The following is a 23,793-nucleotide window of genomic DNA, read 5'->3' as shown; positions in this document are numbered from 1 at the left end:
AGGTTCTCAGGCAGGTAGGTTGGTGCCTGGGGGTCAGCAGGTGGGCAGGTCTGGTGTTTGGATACATGAGAGCAGCATGGAGCCCGGGTTCACTGGAGTAGGCCTCTATGAAGTTGTATGGCCTGAGTCTGGTGTGGTGTGCCTGGGACCTGGGTCTGCAGGTGTGGTCTTGGGTCCTGTGTCCACCAGGGATTTCTATGGTGGCCTGGAATTTGGGTTTATGGTAACTGGCCTGGAGCCCAGGGGTGGGCCTGGCTATGGAGAAGGTCAGAACCAAATTAGCTCTTTCTCTATGTCAGCAAAATGGCCATTAGTCACTCTTTCCCCTTATCGCCTTTCCTCCCTTGTAATCCTGTTACCTCTGTTCTGCTTCTGATCAATGAAAACTAAGGGAGACGGAAATTCAGAAGGTTTTTTTGCTTCCCTTGGCAGGCCTCCCCCTCTTCCTCCTGACATAAGTTTGTGTCTTGAGTAGGTTTCTTCCATGTGACACTGGTAGTTCCCAGCGGGCTGGAGTGCTACAACAAAAGATAAGATTTCCTTCTTTTTTAGGACTGAGTGGTATTATATTGTATAAGTGTACCACCGCTTAAAAACATTAGTAGTGATTTCCTTTTCTGCATTCATATAAACCAGCTGTATGAATCTCTTTTCCCATTTTGGTTCATCAGCCAATATTTTCCTTAATTTATTGGGTGACACTGATCAACAAAACTGTATAGGTTTCAGGTGCACAGTTCTGCAACACATCTTCTGTACACCATATTGTGTGTTCACCCCTCTAAGTCAAGTCTCGCCCATCACTATGTGTACCCCGTATACCCACTTCCACCTCCTTGCCCCCCACAATCACCACGCTGTTGTCCGTGTCCACGAGCCCCCAGCCCCGCTCTTTTTTCCTCTTTTGCTCAGTCCTTCCACTCCCCTCACCCAGATCCTCCAGCAACAGCTGTCAGCCTGCTCTCTCTCTATGAGTCTGTCTCTATTTTGCTTGTTAGTTCATTTTCTTCATTAGATTCCACATAGGAATAAAATCACATGGTACTTGTCTTTCTCTGACTGGCTTATTTCACTTAGCATTGTAATCTCCAGGTCCATCCACATTATTGCAAAAGGTAAGATTTCCTTCTTTTTATGGCTGAATAGTATTTTTTTCTATAAATGTACCACAGATTTTATTTCTCCACTCATCTATTGAAGGGCACTTGGGCTGCTTTTAGATATCAACTATTGTAAATAATGCTGTAGTGAACATTATGGTGCATATATTCTTTTAAATTAGTGTTTCAAGTTTCTTTGGATGCATTCCAAGAAGTGGAATGACTGGGTTAACGACAGCTTCATTTTTAATTTTTTGACGTAATGCCATATTGTTTTCCATAGTGGATGCACTAATCTGCATTCCCACTAGCAGAGCACATCCTTGCCAATACTTGGTTGCTTGTTGATTTATTGATGACAGCCATTTTGACAGGTGTGAGGTGATATCTCACTGTGGTTTTAATCTACCTTTCTCTAATGATTAGTGATATTGAGCATCTTTTCATATGTCTATTGGTCATTTGATGTCCTCTTTTGGAAAAGAGTCTATTCAGGTCCTTTCTTCATTTCTTAATTGAATTGTCTTTGTTTTTTTGTTTCTAGTGTTGAATTTTATAAGTTCTTTTTTTATATATCAACCCCTTACCAGATATATCATTGGTGAATATGTTCTCCCATTCAGTGGGTTGTATTTTTATTTTGTTGGTGGTTTTCTTTGCTGTGCAAAATTTTTTTAGTTTGATGTAGTACCATTTATTTATTTTTTCTTTTGTTTCTCTTTCCCAAAGAGATATATCAGAAAAAATATTGCTATGAGAAATGTCCAAGATTTTATTGCCTATACTTTATTTTAGGGATTTTATAGTTTCAAGTCTAATTTTTAAGTCTTTGATCCATTTTGAGTTTATTCTTGTGTATGGTGTAAGAAGGTGGTCTAGCTTCACTTTTTTGCATGTATCTATCCAATATTCCCAACACCACTTGTTGAATAGATAATCTTTATCCCATTGTATATTTTTGCACCCCCATGTTCACTGTTGCATTATGTATAGTGGCCAATACATGTAAACAAAAAAAGTGTCCCTCCTTAGAGGATTAGATAAAGAATATGTGATACATATATACAATGGAATACTACTCAGCCATAAGAAATGATAACATAGTGACATTTAAGACATGGATGGACCTTGAGAACATTATACTGAGTGAAATAAGTAAATCAGAAAAACCTAAAAAGTGTATAATTTCACACATAGATGGGATACAAAATTGAGACTCATGGACATAGATAAGAGTCAAGTGGTTACCAGGAGGGTGGGGATGTGGCTGATAGGGATAGGGGAGGGGCTGGGGGAAGGGTACAAAGAGGGACAAATATAAAGTGACAGAAAATGATTTGACTTTGGGTGATGGGTATACAACATAATCGACTGTTCAAATGCTATAGAAATGTTCACCTGAAACCTATGTACTCTTATTGATCAATGTCATCCTGTTAAAAAAATTAAAATATGAAATAGATTGCTGAACACATGAAAATACTAAATGCTTAAAGAAAAACATTTAATTGACTATTAACATAAAGCCTTATCTACAGCATTAAGTTATGAAGGAAATATAATTAAATCTACTGTTATGAACAAAACTGCATATTACCACCATTGTATTTTATCACAACATAATTGGAAATTAAGAACCAAGGAAACTTAACGGGGTGTGAACACACAATCCAATGTAAGATGATGTGTTGTCAAATTGTGTACCTGAAATCTGTATAATTTTGTTAGCCAGTGTCACCCCGGTAAATTCAATAAAAAGGAAAACAAAACAATAATAACAAAAACAATAAATTAAATCTCTCAAAAGTCCACAGGCCCCACTCAGGCTGCTGGCCTTGGTGTGCCCTGCTGTGCCTTTCACTGAGTGGCCAGGCTCAGCACTGATGCCAAATCTGCACCTACATTAACCTGGTGAACACTACGTATTTGCCTCACCCTGGTGACTCCCGGAGGCCCTTCCTCACCCAATCAATGTACTGCCTGACTGAGCCTATAGGCAGGGGTGGCAGGCCTAGGGTGCTCTTTGCCTTCAGGTGAGCTGCCCCAGGCACAGTACTGGTGGAAGCCAACCTTGGTTTGCAGAGTGGCCTCTCCTACAGCCTCTAAGGCCAGTGCAGGCAACTACTAAATACAGATTGCTTTGTAGCACCTACCAGGTGGCATGAGACTGATCATAGGCAGGAGTTGACCTTGGCCTGCACTGGAGCCCTTTCCAAGAGGCCCCAGAACCAACACACCTGGATGAGTGACTTCAGACAACACAGAGAACCACTCAATTAGCTCCAAAAGCAGCACACACAAAGGGTGATCTTGGCAGTCACCAGAGCCCACTGAGATGAATCCTACTTTGTGGGGTCAGCGCCCACACATCAGTTTATATGTTCATATTCTGTGGTAGTAGACAATCCTCATAGCCAGTTAGTCTGAGTATCTTTCCCACCAGCTGAGAGCAAGTAAAGCTCTAGTATAACAGGAAGTTACACACAACACACACACACAAGGGACATACTAGAGCACCCGGCTCAGGTGACCAGGGATACTGCACCACTGGGCTCTACAGGACACCTTCTACATAAGGCTATCTTTCCAAGACTGGGAGGTGAGGCAGATCTACCTAACACATAGAAAAAACACAGAGCGACAACCAAAATAATGAGACAAAGAAACATGTCTCAAATGAAAGAACAGGGGAAATATCCAGAAAAATAACTAAATGAAATGGAGGAGAACAAACTACTAGTTTAAAATAATAGTTATAAGAATGCTTAAGGAACTTAATCAGAACTTCAACAAAGAGCTAGTAAGCATATAAAATGAAATGGAAACCATAAAAAACAGTTAGAAATAAGAATATAATAATTGAAATGAGAACTCACCAGGAGTTAACAGCAGGTTAGAGGAAGCAGAGGATTAAATCCGTGATTTGAAAGACAGGGTACCAGAAAACATCCAATCAGAATAGCAAAAGGAAAAAAAATGAAAATAACTTAAAAGCTCTTTCAGATAACATAAAGCATAATAACGTTTACATCATAGGATTACCAGAAGGAGAGGAGAGAAAGCAAGGAATTGAGAAAGTCACTATTTCAAGAAATAATGACTGAAAACTTCCCTGAGGTTGGTAAAGAAAATAGACATACAAGTTGGAGAAACGCACAGGTCCCAAACAGGATAAACTCAAAGAGGCCCACACCAAGATACATCAAAATTAAAATGCCAAATATTAAAGACAAACAGAAAATCTTAAATACAACAAGAGAAAGTTACCTACAAGGAAGTTCCCATAAGATTTTCAGCTGATTTCTTAAAAGAAACTTTGCAGAACAGAAGCAATTGGCACATTATTTTCAAAGTGATGATGACAAGGACCTACACCCAAGACTACTCTACCCAACAAGGCTATAATTTAAAATGGAAGGATATATAAAGAGCTTCCCAGACAAGAAAATGTTAAAGGAGTTCATTACCTCCAAATCACTATTACATAAAATGTTTAAGGGACTTTTTTAAAAAGAAGAAAGAATAAAAGAACATAAATATGAATAATAAAATGGCAATAACTACATACCTATCAATAAGCAATTTTTTGAATGACAACAGTAAATTTTAAGAGATTTTTAAAGTATCAAATCACAAATATGGAAACATATACAAATTAGAAACATGAAACATTATTTTCCACAGTCAAATTAAAATGTTATATATTTTTTCCTGTTTTCATGGCTAAAAACTCCAAATCTTATACTTAACTCATTCACTCTGAATATTACTCACTCTGAATATTTTGTTCAATCCTCCTGAAAATAACCAAAATGCAAAGTATTATTAAAGAAAGTGTGAATTTAAAAAAAGAATATGTTTATAGAATCCCCTTGCCACTCCCCCAATAAGAGAAAAACAGTGGCACACTGCTCTTGCTTAACTTAGATTGTCTTCAAAAATTACTAAAATGTAATAGACTTAACAAAAGCCTGACTTTTAATTGATATCCAAAAAGCTTGTTAGTGTTTAAAAATAAATGCTTAAACAAAGGAAAATGTAGTTTATATCAAACAAGTTTGAAGAGCTGCAGATGGAGACTTGTCTCAATCCCACAGTACCAAACGATCCCCGGTTATGATTCAGAAAGCAAGGAATTCAATGCAAAAGAACACTGGAAACACATCCTAGGTCGAAACATTGCAGGTAATATGTGTTACCTAATAGAAAAAGCTGAAGATGCTTACAAAAAACAATTCTCTCAGTACAATGTAACTCCAGACATGATGGAGGAGAGGTTTGAGAAAGCTCAGGCTCCTATATGAGAGAACCCAGTCTATGAAAAAAATTTAAACAGAAGAAGGGGAACTGTCCCAATATGTCTCTTGCCCAGAAGAGACAATGGGTAGCTTAGAAGAAGGCATGATTCCTCAGAGCTCCGGAATGATCGGTTGAGAGCTAATAAACTAAACCATAACTTTCTATGGAGTTTTCAGACAAAGACAGCAATAAACTAATTGACCAAGCAGCAAGCAAATAAACAGATAGAAAGTAGATAGGTAGTTGATAGACAGCTAGGTAGATAAAGGTATATACATACATTGGGACATTTTTCAGCCTTAAAAAGAAAGGAAATTTTGATAAATGTTACAACACAAATGAACTTTGAAGACATATGGCAAGTGAAATAAGACAGACACATAATGTTTGATTCTACTTACGTGAAGTTCCTAGAGTAGTGAAATTCACAGTCATAAAAATTAAAATGAGGTTTCCAGAGTCTGGGGGCAAGAAGGAATATGGAGTTATTTTTTTTAACAGGTACAGACTTTAGTTTTGTGCGATGAGAAATTTTATGTATGGATGGTAGTGTAAGCACACCACGTGAATGTACTTAATGCCACTGAACTGTACACTCAGAAATGGCTGAAATGCTAGGTTGTATAGTTTTTGTATTTTACCACAATTTAAAACAACAAAAATAATCTATAAATCAATAAGCCACCAAACAACTGACTCAAGAAATAAAGTTTTGAATTTTTCTCTCAGCATAACATGAAACACAACTGGGCAAATAAACTTCTAATGAAATGTTCTTGCATATGATCTAGACTGCTCATCCATATTAACTCAATTTTATTGTTCTGCGCAGACATAAAACAAGAGCTTGGATTAAAATACCAGTCACTTGCCTAACCAGGTGGTGGCACAGTGGACAGAGCATTGACCTGGGATCCTGAGGACCCAGGTTCAAAACCCCGAGGTCACTGGCTTGAGCATGGGATCATAGACATGACCCTATGGTTTCTGACTTGAAGCCCAAGGTTGCTGGCTTGAGCAAGAGGTCACAGGCTTGGTTAGAGCCCCTGATCAAGGCACATATAAGAAAGCAATAAATGAACAGCTAAGGTGCCTCAACTATGAGTTGGTGCTTCTCATCTCTATCCCTTTTGTCTGTTCCTATCTGTCCCCCCTCTTTCTAATAATAATAACAACAACAATAATAATAATAACAGAACGCCAGTCACTTGGATTCAGGGCACATTTTAGTCTACTATAACCTCATCTTTTTTTTTTTTCTTTTCTTAAACAACACAAGTGTATCCCTTACAGCTGTGGATCAGGAATCTGAACTCAGTTTCCCTGGGCAAGGCATTGGCAAGGCTGGCTCCTCCTTGACTCCCCAGGAGAGAATCTCTGCCTTTGTCTTTTTCAGCAGCTACTGGCCCACCTGTGTTTCTGGCTTGTGGTCCTTGCTCAATATTTGACGTACATCATACTAATCTCTGCTTTCATGATCACACCATCTTCTTTTCTGTGGTCAGATTTTCCTCTGCTTTTTAAATTTTTTAATTTGCAAACATTTTGCTGCATAAAAGAAGACCACAGAGAACACATACTTTTTAATTCAATTTTTAAATGGTCAAAACCCTGCAACCTTAAGCTGTATTTTCTTTTCATCTTAAGCAAGGTGTACAAAGTACAGAGAAATTCCAGGAAATGTTGAGTTGAAAAATCAAGACAATTGGATTCATCTTGGGGGAGAAGCAGGACATTATTGGGATAAAGTGTTGCAGATTCTAGAGGGTGTTAGTATTCTTTTTATTTTTCACCTTACATGAGATATAATGACCTATAACAGTGTGTAAATTTAAGCCATACAGTGTGATAATTTGATACAGGTAAGAAACTTTCAAGGACACAGTACAACTTCCAAATAACCAAAATGCAAAGTATTATATAAAGAAATTAGATCCCCAGAAGTTATTTCTCTTAGAACTGAACATTTGGAAATTGGGCCAAACCTCTCCAATTCCCCCATTGCTCAGCCCCTGGTCACCACCATTCCACTGTCTATGTTTACGAGTTTGACTTTTTTAGATTCCACATGTAGGTGAGATTACACAAAACTTGTCTTTTTCTGAATTATGGACACTACTGCCATTCAGGGACATTGTATTTTATCATAATAAAACTTAAAGTAAAGAACCACAATTCAATCAAAAGACCCCAAAAGTGAAGCAGAATATGTATAGAATATATCTGTGCAAGTTGGAGAAAGTAGTTATGAAAGTCTGAAAAGAAGTAGGAACTCTATATGGACCACAATCAACAAGTCATCAGAACTAGACCAGGTTCTATTGTGTGAGATATATACAAAGAAATTAAGGCACAGGAAATGTTCAATGACTCTAAAGATAAAATACCCCTAAATATTTGTTTTACAATATTTATATTTATAAATATATTATTTATGCCCAATACACAGACTAGAATTTCATACTTCAATTTGGAATCAAGCTTCCTGATATCATCAGTTGAAAGAGATGCCTTTGCTTTTAACTTTTAAAAAAGGTGTAGAAATTATTAGCAAAGGAGTGTGTGTACATGTCAGAAGGTATGTGAGACAAAGGTGAGCGTGAATGGGTGGGGAGAGCTGGATGATGAAAACCTGGCCTAATAGGGTTAGGGATTAACCATCCTTAATTTCTTTGTTCTGTAGTCTTGGTCTTAAAGGATTTGCAATGCCCAGGGACCAGAATGAGACTAAAAATACTTGTCTAATGAGGAGCTTTTTTTTTTTTTTTTGTATTTTTCCAAAGCTGGAAACGGGGATAGACAGTCAGACAGACTCCGCATGCGCCCGACCGGGATCCACCCGGCATGCCCACCAGGGGGCGACGCTCTGCCCACCAGGGGGGATGCTCTGCCCCTCCGGGGCGTCGATCTGTCGCGACCAGAGCCACTCTAGTGCCTGGGGCAGAGGCCAAGGAGTCATCCCCAGCGCCTGGGCCATCCTTGCTCTAATGGAGCTTCACTGCGGGAGGGGAAGAGAGAGACAGAGAGGAAGGAGAGGGGGAGGGGTGGAGAAGCAGATGGGCGCTTCTCCTGTGTGCCCTGGCGGGGAATCGAACCCGGGACTTCTGCACGCCAGGCCGACGCTCTACCACTGAGCAAACCGGCCAGGGCCTAATGAGGAGCTTTTGATATTGATCCTTATGGATGCAGAGACTACAGAGAGTCAGCCTGTGACAACTTCATTCAAAAGTCCTTGTCTAGATGGAAAGCAGTACACCTGAGCCTCCTCCCAGACATGATCATGACTGACTAGGCACTCATTGCCACACTTGGTCTCTTTGCCCTTCCTGTGGATGAAGCTTCTGTCTTAATATCCAAGTGTTATGTCAAGTATCATTCCACAGTGATGCCAGCCAGGTAATTAAAGTCCCTCAGTGAATGCTTTGGAAGTGAGGACAGGTATTTTAATACAGTTTCATCTGGGATAAGCATTTAGGAGGGGATATGCATGAAAAGGTCATAGCTAAGTATGCCATGGGATTCCAGCTCATCTTCTTGTTTTCAAGTCCCCATGTGCATTTGTACCAATACTCAGTCAGTTCTCTATCTGCTGTTCTCTACAAAATGGAAAAATGCATATCCTCCTGAGCAGGAATCTGCACCTTCTCAAATGTGATGCTGTTACAAAGCTTTCTGATATTGACCTGAATTCATGTGGTGGTTGTGGGAAGGGTTTTAAAAATAGTTTTCCTCTTATTTCCATTCCTTGTTTATGATACATCACGTAGAAGAGAGTGTTTATAGTATCTCTGTAGCTTGGCGGTGAAAACACAGAGGAGAAAGTAGAAACAGAAAGACTCATCCGGCTGTCTTCCTAATACACCTGCTTCTCTTTATAAAATTACCAAGTAATTTATGTATGAACAGTAGACATAGTGTAATAGATTTAAAAAAAACATATTGAGAGAGGAGAAATCAGGATAATGCAGGAGAGGACTGCAATGTCTGTGATCTTACGCTCAAGCCAGTGACCTTAGCGTTACGGACTGGGAGAGGAAGGGCTGACTGAAAAAGTTTGAAAAGTAACAAACCAGAGCTGTGGTCCTTGTTATCAGTTCCCTGAAATAAACTTGTAGCACCAGCAAGAAGAATGGGTTATGTGAATAGTCAAGGACCAACAGTCCAGGCCTCCTCTCTTACCCCCTCCCCTCCTGGAAACACAAAAGTCACGTAGGTCTGCAGACAAAGAAGACAAAGAAATCAGGCACTTGCCATGCAAAAACTAAAGCTCTAAAGGTATATAAGGTGAAAAAAAATTTACTTCGGGGAGCTCGTGTTTTTGGTGCTACTAATCTCATGTGCTCTGCCAGCTACTAATAAATCCTTCTTCCCCCATCAAGTTGTCTGGGTGTTTATTATCTTTGTTTGTGGCTAATTCCTGCTATAACATGATCACCCTTTAACTCAGAATTAACAAATTTGTTGATATTTGGCTCGTACAACTCCAGATCTTTTTTTATTGAGTTTATTGGGGTGACATTGGTTCACAAAACCATACAGGTTTCAGGTATGCAACTCAACAAAATATAACCTACACACTTCATTGTGCACCTATCACTCAAAGCAAAGTCTCTTTCCATCCCATTTATTCTCCTTTTGGCCACCTCCATCTACCCCACCCCCTTTCCCTCTGGCAAACATCACACTGTTGTCTGTGTCTGTGTGTTATATATATGTATGTTTTTGCTTAATCCCTTCACCTTCTATCATCCAGCCTCCCAATACCGCCCCCCGACAGCTGTCAATCTGTTCCATGCATCCATGTCTCTGTTCCTATTTTGTTTATCAGTTTATTTTGTTCATCATATTTCACATGTAAGTGAGATCATGTGTCATTTGTCTTTCTCTGACTGGCTTATTATTTTCATTGCATTGTTATGTACAATAGCGATGATGTGGAAACAGCCCAAGTATCCAGTATCAGATGAGAGGATAAAAAAGTTGTGGGACATTTGCGCTGGAATACCACTCAGCTGTAAAAGGAAATTTTACATTTTATGGCAGCATGAATGGATCTGAATATTATTACACTAAGTGAAACTTCAAGTCTTTTAAAGAAAGAAACAAAATAATACTCATACAGAGGCACCCCTTTGGTATCCCTAGCAGTTTTCACTCTCCCTCTCCTAGAGCTAATATCTCTCCCTCGTTCCTTTATATTGCATATGTCTTCATAAGCATGTATAAGATAAAAGATATTAACCAGACAGCTTATCTTTTATGGAATGAAGAAATAAAACATGAAACTATATACTGGAATACTCCCTCATAATTAAAATGAATGAAGCAGGATAAGTATACTGACAATAAAGAAAAGATAAATTACCTAGGAAAGCCAAGTGTAAATGACATGTATTGCACGGTTCTGTTTATATAAAGCTTTCAAAATGCAAAATAATGCAATGGTTTATGGAGCAGTAATACTGATTATAGTAAAAATTGCAGGAGAATAATGTATATAAAGTTAGTATAGTGGTTTCCCTGGGAAAGGGAAAGAATCAAGATTGTGTAAATACATGATGTGAGACTTCATATATACTTGTATTATGTGTTGCAATAAAAACACCTGGCATGAAAACAATAAAGTGTGTGAATTTCATGCTGTTAACTGGTGGGTCCCTAGTCCTTCATGGTTATCTTTTTTTTTTTTGCTTGAATATCATGGATTATTACTTGTGAGGGTGCCAAACAGATTAAAAATTTTCTAATGATGCACATTTTGTCTTTCAAAAATACTTCTTATGAGTTTTCAATATTTGTATATATATTCCATTTTATTATTTAATTCATTTTAAATTGCTACATCATATGTCCATTTCAAATGAATACTGATATAACAGATGATGCTTTTATTCCTTTTCTATGTGATAACTGTTCCCAGCTGGAGTTTCAATTCATAATCTTTCCCCTGAAATGTGCAGTTATCATGCTAGGAACATTCTCTCTTTCTATGGTTTTACCTCAACTTGCTGACCCCATTGCTTCCTTGTGAGAAGGGAAATGTGCAAGGTGATGTTTTTTGGGACAAAGAAACAATAACACAATAGGAAATGTTCACAAGAGGGCATCATGTGCTGAGTGCTGTACAATGATGCTTTTCCTTTATTTTTTCATCATTACAACATTTCCATAAGATTTTATGATAGTTTCCATTATAAAAAATGAGAATGCCAGGCTTTTCATATAGGAGCAATTTCCCCCCTTCACAAAAAGCAAGTGCTGGTCTGGGTTGAAGTCATTGTTTGAGCTTACATGATACACCAAGTGATGAAAAGGCTGTCATGACCACTTCTCTCTCCCCAGGCAATGAGAATGATTGCTTTTATAAGAACACAGTGTTGGGATGCCTAATTATCTTCTAAGATTGTCCAATGTTGCAATCATCTGTCTCCCAAGGACAAAAAAGTTGTAGTTATTTTCTTGTCTTTTTCTGGTGGGGAGCATATTCTTTCACATTATTTAGCTGGGTTTTTTTTGTTTGTTTATTTTTTAAATAACAAGGCACCTATCACCTTAGGGGAAGAAATTCCTGTAGAATGAGGCCTGACCTGTGGTGGCGCAGTGGATAAAGAGTCGACCTGGAAATGCTGAGGTCGCCGGTTCGAAACCCTGGGCTTGCCTGGTCAAGGCACATATGGGAGTTGATGCTTCCGGCTCCTCCCCTTCTCTCTCTCTCTCTTTCTAAAATGAATAAATAAAAAAATAAAATAAAATAAAAAAATTAATATTAAAAAAAAAAAAATTCCTGTAGAATGAGATTTAAAAAGTCATTGATGACCTGAAGATGTTTTCTCTGAACATATGTATCCTGATTTATCAATGTCACCCCATTAAAATTAATAATAAAAGAGAATGGGGGAAAAAATAAAAAGTCATTGATGTTTGCCCATTCTTTCTTAGAATTAATCACTAATGCAGATGAGTAGCATTTATATTAGGGCAGTGGTTCTCAAACTTTTTGAAGTCGGGGCGCATTTAAAATCTTACAAATAATTGTAGGCGCACTATATACAAATTTCTGAGAAATATGTTATAATAATTAAGTCAAATATTAAAGAAAAAATAAAGTCCAAGCATGCTTTTATGGTAATTAAACAAAATAAATACAACAAAATTGAATTTATTCTGACATTAAAAAATTTTTGTTACATTTTTTGAGTTATGCTTTTTAGAATAAAAAGGAGTTAAAATTTTTTTAAATGATAAAAAAGTTATCTTTATATATATATATACACATATATATATATAGATAGATAGATATAAATACACTTTTGTATGATTTAGTAAATTCGGCAGGTCCCGGCATGAATGTGTTAAGTTTTTTTATTCTTGTGTTTATGAGAAACATGAGCCTGATGTGTCCTAGCAATTTTTTTTTTTTTGTATTTTTTTGTATTTTTCTGAAGCTGGAAACGGGGAGAGACAGTCAGACAGACTCCCGCATGCGCCCGACCGGGATCCACCCGGCACGCCCACCAGGGGCGATGCTCTGCCCACCAGGGGGTGATGCTCTGCCCCTCCGGGGCGTTGCTCTGCAGCGACCAGAGCCACTCTAGCGCCTGGGGCAGAGGCCAAGGAGCCATCCCCAGCGCCCGGGCCATCTTTGCTCCAATGGAGCCTTGGCTGCTGGAGGGGAAGAGAGAGACAGAGAGGAAAGAGGGGGAGGGGGTGGAGAAGCAAATGGGCGCTTCTCCTATGTGCCCTGGCTGGGAATCGAACCCGGGTCCCCCACATGCCAGGCCGACGCTCTACCGCTGAGCCAACTGGCCAGGGCCCTAGCGATTTCTTCAATGTTTGGGCATATATTTGAAAGGCAAACTCTCATTTCCTCGTCAATACATTGAAGAATTCTTCTCTTTTTACTCTTAATTGTATTGAGAGTAGAAAACCCTAATTCACATAAATAGGGTGTTGAAAATTGTAGTAAAATGTTTAAAGCTTTTTAAGATATTGCCATATATTCTTCTTTTATAGAAATTCAAAAGGCTTCAAGAGACAATTCCTTATGTTTAATCATCAATCCAAATCCCCCACCATACATATCATCTTAACTTTACACCAAAGGATAGAAGAAACTTGCCTCCAGTCTTTCCGGGGAACATGAGGGGTAGTGTAAACAATCCAGCACCACACCTTAACAGCTTTTAGCAACATAACCAGGCAAGTGAGGTGGGGGTTTGGGCAGACTGTCAGCTTACAGCCAATTCCACACACCTCTGTCCCCCACAAATCTAAACTCCAAAAACCCTGTTGGTTTTTTGGTCCCCAACAGGCACATATTTCCCTGGAATACCATAGGGCACACCGGGAAATCTTCTAGGGCGCACCAGTGTGCCCTGGTGCACACTTTGAGAACCACTGCATTAAAGAGTTTATGAGTTCCAACTTTATGGGGAACAGTTTTAAATCTATTGGAAAGTGCATACTTAGATAGATGCTATAATCTGCTATACACTGTTTCTAGGGTAACAACCTTACCTTGAGGTGAAAAATCTTGTAGGGAAGGAAAAAGATATGGGACATTGTTCAAAATGAATATATTTTTTAATTGTTTTACTTTTCAATTACAGTTTACATTCAATGTTATTTTATATTAGTTTCAGTGTCCAGTACAAGTGTTTAGACAATCAAATACTTTACAAACTGATTCCCCCTTGGTTTTCAAGTTCCCACCTGGCACCATACATAGTTATTACAATACTATTAACTATATTTTCTATGTTATACTTTACATCACCATGAATATTTTAAGGGATATTATAAAATCTGAGTGATGGTTTAGGAATGCCAATTCTCTATTATCCAGCAGCATTAACAATGGTTGATCAGCTCAGGGTCAGGTAACATGTACTGACCCTGGTCTTTTCCACCCTCTATCGACTTTATGTTCATGATGCAATTTCACTTTTCCTAAGAGTTCTTATGGGTAAATGGGTGACAAGCTCATCTGCCTCATCAGTAAGTTGATAAACCCTTCAGATGATTCTGAGCATGTCAAAATTTGGGACCATAGCCCTGGCCGGTTGGCTCAGCGGTAGAGCGTCGGCCTAGCGTGCGGAGGACCCGGGTTCGATTCCGGCCAGGGCACACAGGAGAAGCGCCCATTGGCTTCTCCACCCCTCTGCCACGCTTTCCTCTCTGTCTCTCTCTTCCCCTCCCGCAGCCAAGGCTCCATTGGAGCAAAGATGGCCCGGGCGCTGGGGATGGCTCTGTGGCCTCTGCCTCAGGCCCTAGAGTGGCTCTGGTCGCAACATGGCGACGCCCCGGAGGGGCAGACCATCACCCCCTGGTGGGCAGAGCGTTGCCCCATGGTGGGCGTGCCGGGTGGATCCCGGTCGGGCGCATGTGGGAGTCTGTCTGACTGTCTCTCCCTGTTTCCAGCTAAAAAGAAAAAAAAAAAAAAAAAAATTTGGGACCATACTCTAACAAGGGATTGAATAACTTCATTCGCATCTTTCTGTTTGTTTGAAGACAAAGAAATAGTTCAAAAAGAAAATGCCATGTCTTGTTTGTTTGTTTGTTTGCTTGTTTCAGTCTCAGCATTTGACACAGATTAAAAGCAGAATTAGTGATCCATAAATATTTGGGCCAATAAACAGAGGGAAGAAAAGAAAAAGAGTGAGAGATGATGATGGCATGAGAAATTATCAGAAGGAAAGATCTGAATATTCTCTTGGGTTCACCATATAAACAAAGTTTTTTCTCTTTTAGTTTAAACGCTGGTTCTCAGACTCTACAAATGTGAGGTTCATCTGGAAAGCTTGATAAAATATAGGTTGCTGGCCATCACTCCCAGAGATAATTGCAGTAAGTCTAAAGTGGTACCAGAAATTGACATGCCTATCAAATTTCCATTTGATGCAACTGCTACATGCCTGGGGACCATTCATTTTATTTTTTCACCCCATCTTTGCCATCAGATTCATCAACAACAAGGAACTTAGAAACCAAACAGATGTTTCAGAATTCCTGCTGCTGGGATTGACAGATGATCCAGAGCTGCAGCCCCTCCTCTTCTACCTATTCCTGTCCATCTAACCGGTCACCATTCTGGGAACCTGCTCATCATTCTGGTCGTCAGCTCTGACTCCCACCTGCACACCCCCATGTACTTTTTTCTTTTCAACCTGTCATTTACTGACATCTGTATAAGCACATCATCATCTCAAAGATGCTGGTGAACATCCAAGCACAGAATCAGAGCATCACTTTTATAGGCTGCCTCACCCAGATTGGCTTTGTCATGATTTGGGGTGGATTTGAGAATTCTCTTCATGCAGCAATGGCTTATGACCACTACGTAGCCATTTGTCACCCCTTGAGATACACAGTTATCATGCATGTCCATCTCTGTATTCAACTCATTCTACTCTCATTGTTCCTTTGCACTGCAATTGCACTGCTCCACAGTTTGAAGGTGTTGTGCTGTCCTTTTGCAATGATCTAGAAATATTTCACTTCTTCTGTGAGCTTGCTCAGGTCATTAAGCTTGTGTGTTCTAATACCCTCATCAATAACATCCTTATATATCTTGTTATAATCCTATTTGCTTGGTATTCCTCTGTGTGGAATCATTTTCTCTTACACTCAAATTCTCTCCTCTGTTTTGAGAATGCCAAAAAGAGGAGAAAAGCTTAAAGCCTTTTCCACTTGTAGGTCTCACCTCTTGGTTGTCTCCTTGTTCTATGGAACTATTTTTGGAGTGTACTTTACTTCTGCAGTTAGTTACTGACTCATTGGTCGGATATCTTTTTTTCTGATCCTGTGCCATTTACTTTAGGCTAGGGTTTCTAGAATGCGTGAAAGTGATACAAATCCTTGTTGAGCCACAATGCTTGGTTCTTCTATTACCAGAGTATTCTAAAATGACTAGAAAACATAATGATCAAGTTTATTTTAACTTGGGATTGAACCCAACATTACTTGTTTTCCAGCTCTATAATTTTTTTATACAATGTTAATTCTCTAAACTCAATTTCTTCTCTTAGGGTCTCTAGAAGTAGAGCCTGAGGCAAGATTTTAGTGTACATTATATCCTCAGAAATTAATCTTATAACTGGAAGTTTATACCCTTTGATTAACATCTCCCCATTTCTCCCACCTTCCATACCCTGGTAACCATCACTCTACTCTGTTTATAAGTGGCTTTTTTAGATTTCATTCATAAATGATCTTATACAGTTGGACTTACGTTAGCAGAATGCCTTTAAGTTTCAACCAAGTTGTTGCAAACATGATTTTCTTCTTTCTACTAGCTGAATAATATTAAATTGTGTGTGTGTGTGTGTGTGTGTGTGTGTATCTCAAATCTTTATCCATTCATGTGTTAATGGCCATAGACAGTTCAGTTGATTCTATAACCTAGCTAACTTGGCTATTGTGACTAATGCTGTGATGAACATGGGTGATCTCTGTTAGAACCCATTTTTTTTTGTATTTTTCTGAAGTGAGAAGTGGGGAGGCAGAGAGACAGACTTCCAAATGCGCCCAACCGGGATCCACCTGGCAAGCCCACTAGGGGGTGATGCTCTGCCCATATGGGGAGTTGCTCCATTACAAAAGGAGCCATTCTAGTGCTTGAGGTGGAGGCCATTGAGCCACCCTCAGTGTCCAGGCCAACTTTGCTTCAATGGAGCCTTGGCTGCGGGAGGGGAAGAGAGAGAGAGAGAAAGGAGAGGGGTAAGGGTGGAGAAGCAGATGGGCTCTTCTCCTGTGTGCCTTGGCCAGGAATAGAACTCAGGACTTCTGCATGCCAGGCTGACACTCTGCCACTGAGCCAACCAGCCTGGGCCTCTATTAGAACCTAATTTTAATTATTTTAGATATATACACAGTAGTAGGATTGATGGATCACATGGTACATTACCATTAAAAAAATCCAATGCTTCCTTTGTCTTCAATAAAAATTTCATATAGAAGTTTTTTTTGTTACTACTTTTTTTATGTCCCAGAACCAAACATTTTAATTACTATAGCTTCATATTATCTTTTTTTTTTCTTTTTGTGTGTGACAGAAACAGAGAGAGGGACAGATAGGGACAGACAGGTGAGAAGCATCAACTCTTTGTTGTGGCACGTTAGTTGTTTATTGATTGCTTTCTCATATGTACCTTGATCAGGGGTTACAGCAGAGTGAGTGACCCCTGCTTAAGCCAGCAACCTTGGGTTCAAGCTGGTGAGCTGTGCTCAGACCAGATGAGCCTGTGCTCAAGCTGGCAATCTCAGGGTTTTAAACTTGGGTCCTCTGCAACCCAGTCCAACACTCTATCCACTGCGCCACCACCTGGTCAGGCTCATATTATCTTGTATTTGGTAAGGCCAATATTTCATTTTGTTATTTGTCATCAAGGTGAATAATCATCCTCCATTGCTCTTTTATACAAATTTCAAAATCTGCTTCTCACATACAGACAGAGAGAAGGACAGTAAAATTCCAGGATTGGTCTTAAATCTAAAAAACTATTGGGGGAAAATAAAGATCTCTATGATATTGTGTATATTTATCCAAAATTAAAATGTTCTTTCCATTTTTAAGGTCTTCTTTTGTGTCCTTTAGTAAAATTTTACTGATTTTTCCAAAAATGTTTTCATATCTTTTCTTAGACCCCTTTCCAGGTATTTATTTATCATTTCATTAATAGTGGCTTTTAGAAATTACCCTTTTTAAATATGTTTTGCTTTGTAAAGTCATGCAATTAATATCTGTATAGTATTTTGATTTTAGCAACCTCACCTTTTTTATTTTAACAATGTAAACATTCTCTTGTTCTTTCTAATAAATTATGTATAGTTTTTTGGCATTATTTACCTAGTTGTTAATATTTTTGTTATGTTGTATGTTTATTTATAATTTTACTTAGAAAATTAAATTTAATGGAGTGACATTGATGCAAAAACATTCATAGGTTTTAGGTAAAAAATCTATATCATTTGAACAGTTGGTTGTGCTGTGTGCCCATCACCCAAGGTCAAATCATTTATTTCTTCTTAATGACTCAAATTTGAACTATACTGCTCGAAAAAATTAGGGAACATTTCAAAATAAATACAAAGTGATAAAACATCCCTTAATTTTTGTGAGCAATGTATGTTGTTTGTATGAAAACAGTGTTAGTCAGCATCAGTTATATTTGTTTCGGATTTCAAAAAGAATATTTTGAGTATCTTGACCATTAAATATTTAATTTACTGTAAATTCTTTCTGAAATATTCCTTTATTCTCACATCACTATTTTTATCATCATGGAAGGATGTTGCACTGTATTCCAATACTTTTTACTTAACTTCATGAAAATAATCATATGTTTAGGTCTTTACTCCATAAATGTGTCAAATTATATTCAAGATTCTAATGCATTTATTCATTCATTTAGCACATATTGAGAACACACTGTTGCCAGGCCCTGTACTAAGTAAGTGCTGATGATTAAACTGCACAGAAAGAGAAAAGCCAGTGCTCAGAGAGGGTGTGTTCCTCAGAAGGGAGACAGGTGATATATGAGAGATAAATGTGGGCCTCTGTGATGGGACAACCTTCGGCCTCTGCACGGAGAATCAGCTGTTGCCCCAGCTTCCAGGTGTGCTTTTGGCAGAGACCTCTCAGGCCAGTCCCCTTTTGGGTCAACCTCTCAGAAGAGAACCAGTGCACCTAAGGTCACTCTTTCTTGCCAGAGTTGCAAATAATGATTGATCTGTGCAAGTGGTAAGACCTGGACTTCTCGCCCCAATTTACAGCAATTCTGAAGCAACATTCCCACTGTAGAACTTTCTGCAGAGTTAGGGGAGTTTGACATTGGAACTCCATTATATTCACTTTCTCTCTGCCCAGTCCTACATTAGTCCCTTTTCTTCCATGGGGACTAATCCAAGAACTCCCCAGTAAACCCCTACATGCTGGTCTCTGTCTACATGTCTGCCTTGCAGTGGACTAATCTAGTACTATACACAGAAACTATTGTGATGAAATTGGAAAAGGTGTTTATAAAATTCTGAAGTCTGCCTATATTGATTATGGTCATAATTGTTTATGATTATAAATTATAATATGCTGTATAAAATATACAAAGAGAAGATCAGGTTCAGGGAACAATTCTTGACTCAGAGAGAGAAACATCTTTGAATGATTCCATTTTAAAAGCAGTTTTCTACACTTATAAATACATTTTTATACCCACATATATAAACTATGTTTTCACACCTGAAATTAGAATCTGGTTTCTTGATATCATTAATTAGATAGAGATGCCATGATTTATACCTAAAAAACTGAAGATTGAAATTCAATTGGAGAAAGAAGGTATATCCATGTGTACAATGTATAGGAAATAAATGTGAAAGAAACAGATGGAGAAGCCTGGATGGGAACACCTGGCCTCTCTGGTTAGAGCATCAGCCATTCTGAATTTCTTTCTTTTATAGTTTTGGTCTTTTGGAATGTACAGTCTCCTGGGATGCGAATAACAGTAAAAGTGTTTGTCTAATGAGGAACTTTAAATATTATTCCCCCTGGGATACAGAGACAGCAAATAGTCTCTCTGTGACCACCTCACTCAATAGTCCTGCCCCGTCACAAAGTAACACCCGAGCTTCTTCCCAGAGAAGATCCCTCTTCTCCAGAAACCCAGGACCTTACTCAGTGCCTCTGACCTTCTCAGAGACAGAACTTCAAGTGCCATCTCACAATAATGCCAGCCCGTAACCTAAAGTCGCTTAGACAAGGCTTGGGGCATGAGGGCGAGTGTTTACTACAGTTTCTTCCCTGCACTTCTGTGAAGAGAATCCATGCCTAAGATGATCAACACCAAGTCCCATGTGTGACTCTTGCCTGTCTGTCATCATCATAACATGTTCTTTTTGTATCATTACAATGACACAGAACACTCATTATGCTAGTCTTTCACTCTGTGTAATGGCAGTAACCATTTTGTTCTTGAGCCTAAATTTTCCACTTCTCAAACATGATGACTGATATAAAATTCTCTGACATCAACTTGCATCCTTGTGGTGGTGTTGGGAGAGAGGTTTTATCCTCCTCTTTCCGCCTATACCTCTTCTTACAGAAGAGCTTATTGTTATTTCTGTTGCTTGGTGGAGAGGACTCTGGAAGAGGAAGTGTTGGCTCAGAGAGATAGAGTAGCCTCACTCCTTTGTCCACTTGCTCCTCCTTATAAAACTACTGAATATCTTAAATTATAGGAACAGCATTGATATTGTAATAATAATTTAAAAATACAACTACTTACTGCTTTCCAGAATTAACAAATGTTGTCATTGTGCTATATTCATGTCTTTTTTAAAATAAAGGAGCAAAATAATATACATGGAAGTGGCGCCCTTTTAGTATTCTCTGTTTCTTTCACAGGAGCAAGGCCAATGTGATGATCCCCAGGTATGGTTTCATATTGTATATGTGTATATATATGTATATACATAGTATATAACAGTTACCTATAGTGTTTAGTTAAAGTATACATCAGAATATCTCTCAACTAGGAAATGAATATATGAATTTTGATGTAACAAGATAGTGAAACATTCTATGGTAATTGAAATATATCAAGTAAAACTGAATGTATCACATTTAATAAAACCATATATATTAAGTACCATAGCCAATTATAAAAAGGCGTGTACTCTACTTAGTTATAGCTTTTTTCACAAATATTCTTTTAAATTATTTATTTATCAATTTTAGAGGTATGGGGGAAAAAAAAGAGAAATATATCGATTCATTGTTCTATGTATTCATGCATTTATTGGTTGATTTTTGTGTGTGCCCTGACCAGGGACTGAACACGCAACACTGGTGCGTGGGAACAATGCTCTGAGCTACCCAGCCAAGACCTGGTTACAACTTTTTGAATTAAAAAAAAAAATACATGCATTTTCTATGAAAAAATAAAACCAAATATAAGAAAAAGTACAGGAAGTATAATGTATCTCAAGTTAATGTAGTGGTTCCTTCAGGTAAAATACCTATTATACTTTCAATACAGATATCTAAAGAAAGGGTGGTAAAGTGTGTGAATTTGATAACATTGAGTAGTAGGTACTCAGTCTTTCATATTATTCTCTATACTTTTTGTTATACTTAAATAACTTAAAAAGAAATTAAACATATCTGTGTAGGTTTAAAAATATTTTTAGGCCCTGGCCGTGTAGCTCAGATGGTTAGAGCTTCGCCTTGATATGCCTAGGTTGTGGGTTTGATCTCCAGTCAGGGCATATACAAGATTCGACCAGATGGCATGAATAAGTGGAACAAAAGTTGATGTCTCTCTCTCTCTTTCATTCTCTGTCTCTCTTCCTCTCTCTCTAAAAATTAATAAATTAAAAAATAAAATATTTTAGTATTTTTCATGCTTCAGACTTGATATCAAATTTCTTTGTTGTAGATTTTCATTGCTTTGATTCATATTTTCAGTTTATGTTATTATTCAATTCATTTTAATTGCTTTATAGAAATGCCAAAAGATATTAATGTCATTGATATTTTCTTTCTTTCCTTATATATAACCAAGATTCTCAGAGGAAAATGTCATTAGGATCCCATATGCTGAGCACAGTGCTCGCTGCTTTCAGCCTACTCACTACCCATCATTGCATCAACCCAATGAAGTTTTATGACAGTTCCCAATATACACATGAGAACTCTTACCATAAAATTAGAGTTTCTCAATTTAGAAAGCAATAGTATAAATAACTATTATTAATAACAGTATTAATAACTAGAATTTCAAACCATGGTCCATAATGTAAAAAGTATATTCAAACCATTGACATTAAACTGAGAGATTTGCTATTGAAATTCTAAAAAGAGAATGAAATACCTGTTACATTTGAGTACACAGAGTACATTATGAAATGCTAAATACAATATGCAGAAACAGAATCAACATTTAATGAGCTAAACAAAGAATTAGCCCATAGTATCTGCACTTTCAGGACATATTCACTATAATATTACATGTATTTGTACAGGTAATATACATCTACAATATAAAGAACCCTAAATTTATGAGCTTAAGTATAGTATCAGTTTTTCTGATATTATTGTTAGGACAGTGTTGGCTTTGAATATCCCTTTTAAAAAGATAGGCATACAAAAACAAAAAGACAGGCTGAGGTGTACAAGAGATTTGAGATGGATGTGAGCCAAAAAAGGCAGAGGGAGGAAGACGGCGTGCATTGACCTCCTAGGGGAGAGAAGCAACCAAAGCAAAGTTCTTCATCTCTGAGTCTTGCTCCTCAAGGATCTGTGCTGCCCTGTGATCTCTTGAGAGTAAAAGAGCTTGATGAATGAAGAGCTTTGGATACTGAACTGCCAAGGACACAGATAGTACAAATAGACTGCCTGTGACCATCCCACTCAACAGCCATGCCCAGATCAGTATGCAGCCCACCTGAGCCTCATCCCAGAGACCTTCATTTCTGCACAGGAGTCCAGGGAGTCACCATCCTTCTGTACTTCCTGAGAACAGAGCATCTGTTTTTCTCTTTTACATCTAAGGAAGAAGAGAATGTCTTTCCTTAGTGTTGGTACCCAGGTAATCTGAAGTCCCCTACTTTATGTTTTACAAGTAGGGACAGGTCTTTGTTTCCCAGCCCATGTAGGGGCAGCTGTGAGGCAAGTCCATGTAAAAGATGAATGGAATAGGTCACCTGTGAAGAGCCTGCCTAATGGTCCATCATCTTGACCTGTTTGATTGTACTTTTGTACCAATACTGGCTCATCACTTATTCTGCTAACCTCCTACTTTGATAGGGACATCCTTGAGTTGATCATGATATGTAAATCAAGGAGTCCCTCAAGAGAAAGTGGCCAAGGCTACCTCACCTAGACTTTGATGGGGTTTACCAGACATAGAAGAACAATGATCTGAAGTTCCATGATTGATTTTCAAGGTTTCTTTTTCTAAAATGATCTGTTTATTATACACAGAGACAGAAGTGTCAAAAAATAAGATAGAGAATCAAACTGCTCAGTATTAAGGGATTATTTCCATGTCTACCATAAAGAGAGGGTAATGAAGAAAGCAACAGACCTTAGTGAGCTACCTTGGAAGAGAAAAAAGGAAAAGAAAAAGAAATTTAGAAGAAATTACCTTTTTTTTAGTGAGAGAGAGAGGGACAGAGAGAAAGGTAAAGACAAACAGGAAGGAGAGGGATAAGAACCATAGTTGAGGCACCTTAGTTGTTCATTGGTTGCTTTCTCCTATGTGCCTTGACCAGGGGGTGGGGCTCCAGCCAAGCCAGTGACCCTTTGCTCAAGCCAGCAACCCTGGGCTCAAGCCAGCAACCTTTGGGCTCAAGCCAGCAACCATGGGGTCCTGTCTATTGTTCCATTCCCAAGCCA

At 38.4% G+C, this 23,793-nt stretch overlaps 1 protein-coding gene across 1 annotated transcript in view; it reads right to left on the bottom strand.

Moving 5' to 3' along the window:
- The window catches only part of LOC136387006 (olfactory receptor 1M1-like), a 33,742-nt gene extending 10,858 nt beyond the window's left edge, over positions 1-22,884 (bottom strand). The window contains exons 1-2 of the mRNA XM_066358085.1: positions 22,841-22,884; positions 5,801-5,860 (exon numbers count right to left, since the gene is read on the bottom strand). The gene's annotated coding sequence lies outside the window, so the exon portion shown is untranslated. The remainder of the gene's footprint in view (positions 1-5,800; positions 5,861-22,840) is intronic.
- Positions 22,885-23,793: the final 909 nt, after the last annotated feature.

The sequence above is a fragment of the Saccopteryx leptura genome, unplaced genomic scaffold (genome assembly GCF_036850995.1).
Source record: "Saccopteryx leptura isolate mSacLep1 unplaced genomic scaffold, mSacLep1_pri_phased_curated manual_scaffold_41, whole genome shotgun sequence".
Lineage (NCBI taxonomy): Eukaryota > Metazoa > Chordata > Mammalia > Chiroptera > Emballonuridae > Saccopteryx > Saccopteryx leptura.
The sequence above is the reverse complement of the archived record's forward strand: the minus strand, read 5'-3'. Positions and strand labels throughout refer to the sequence as shown.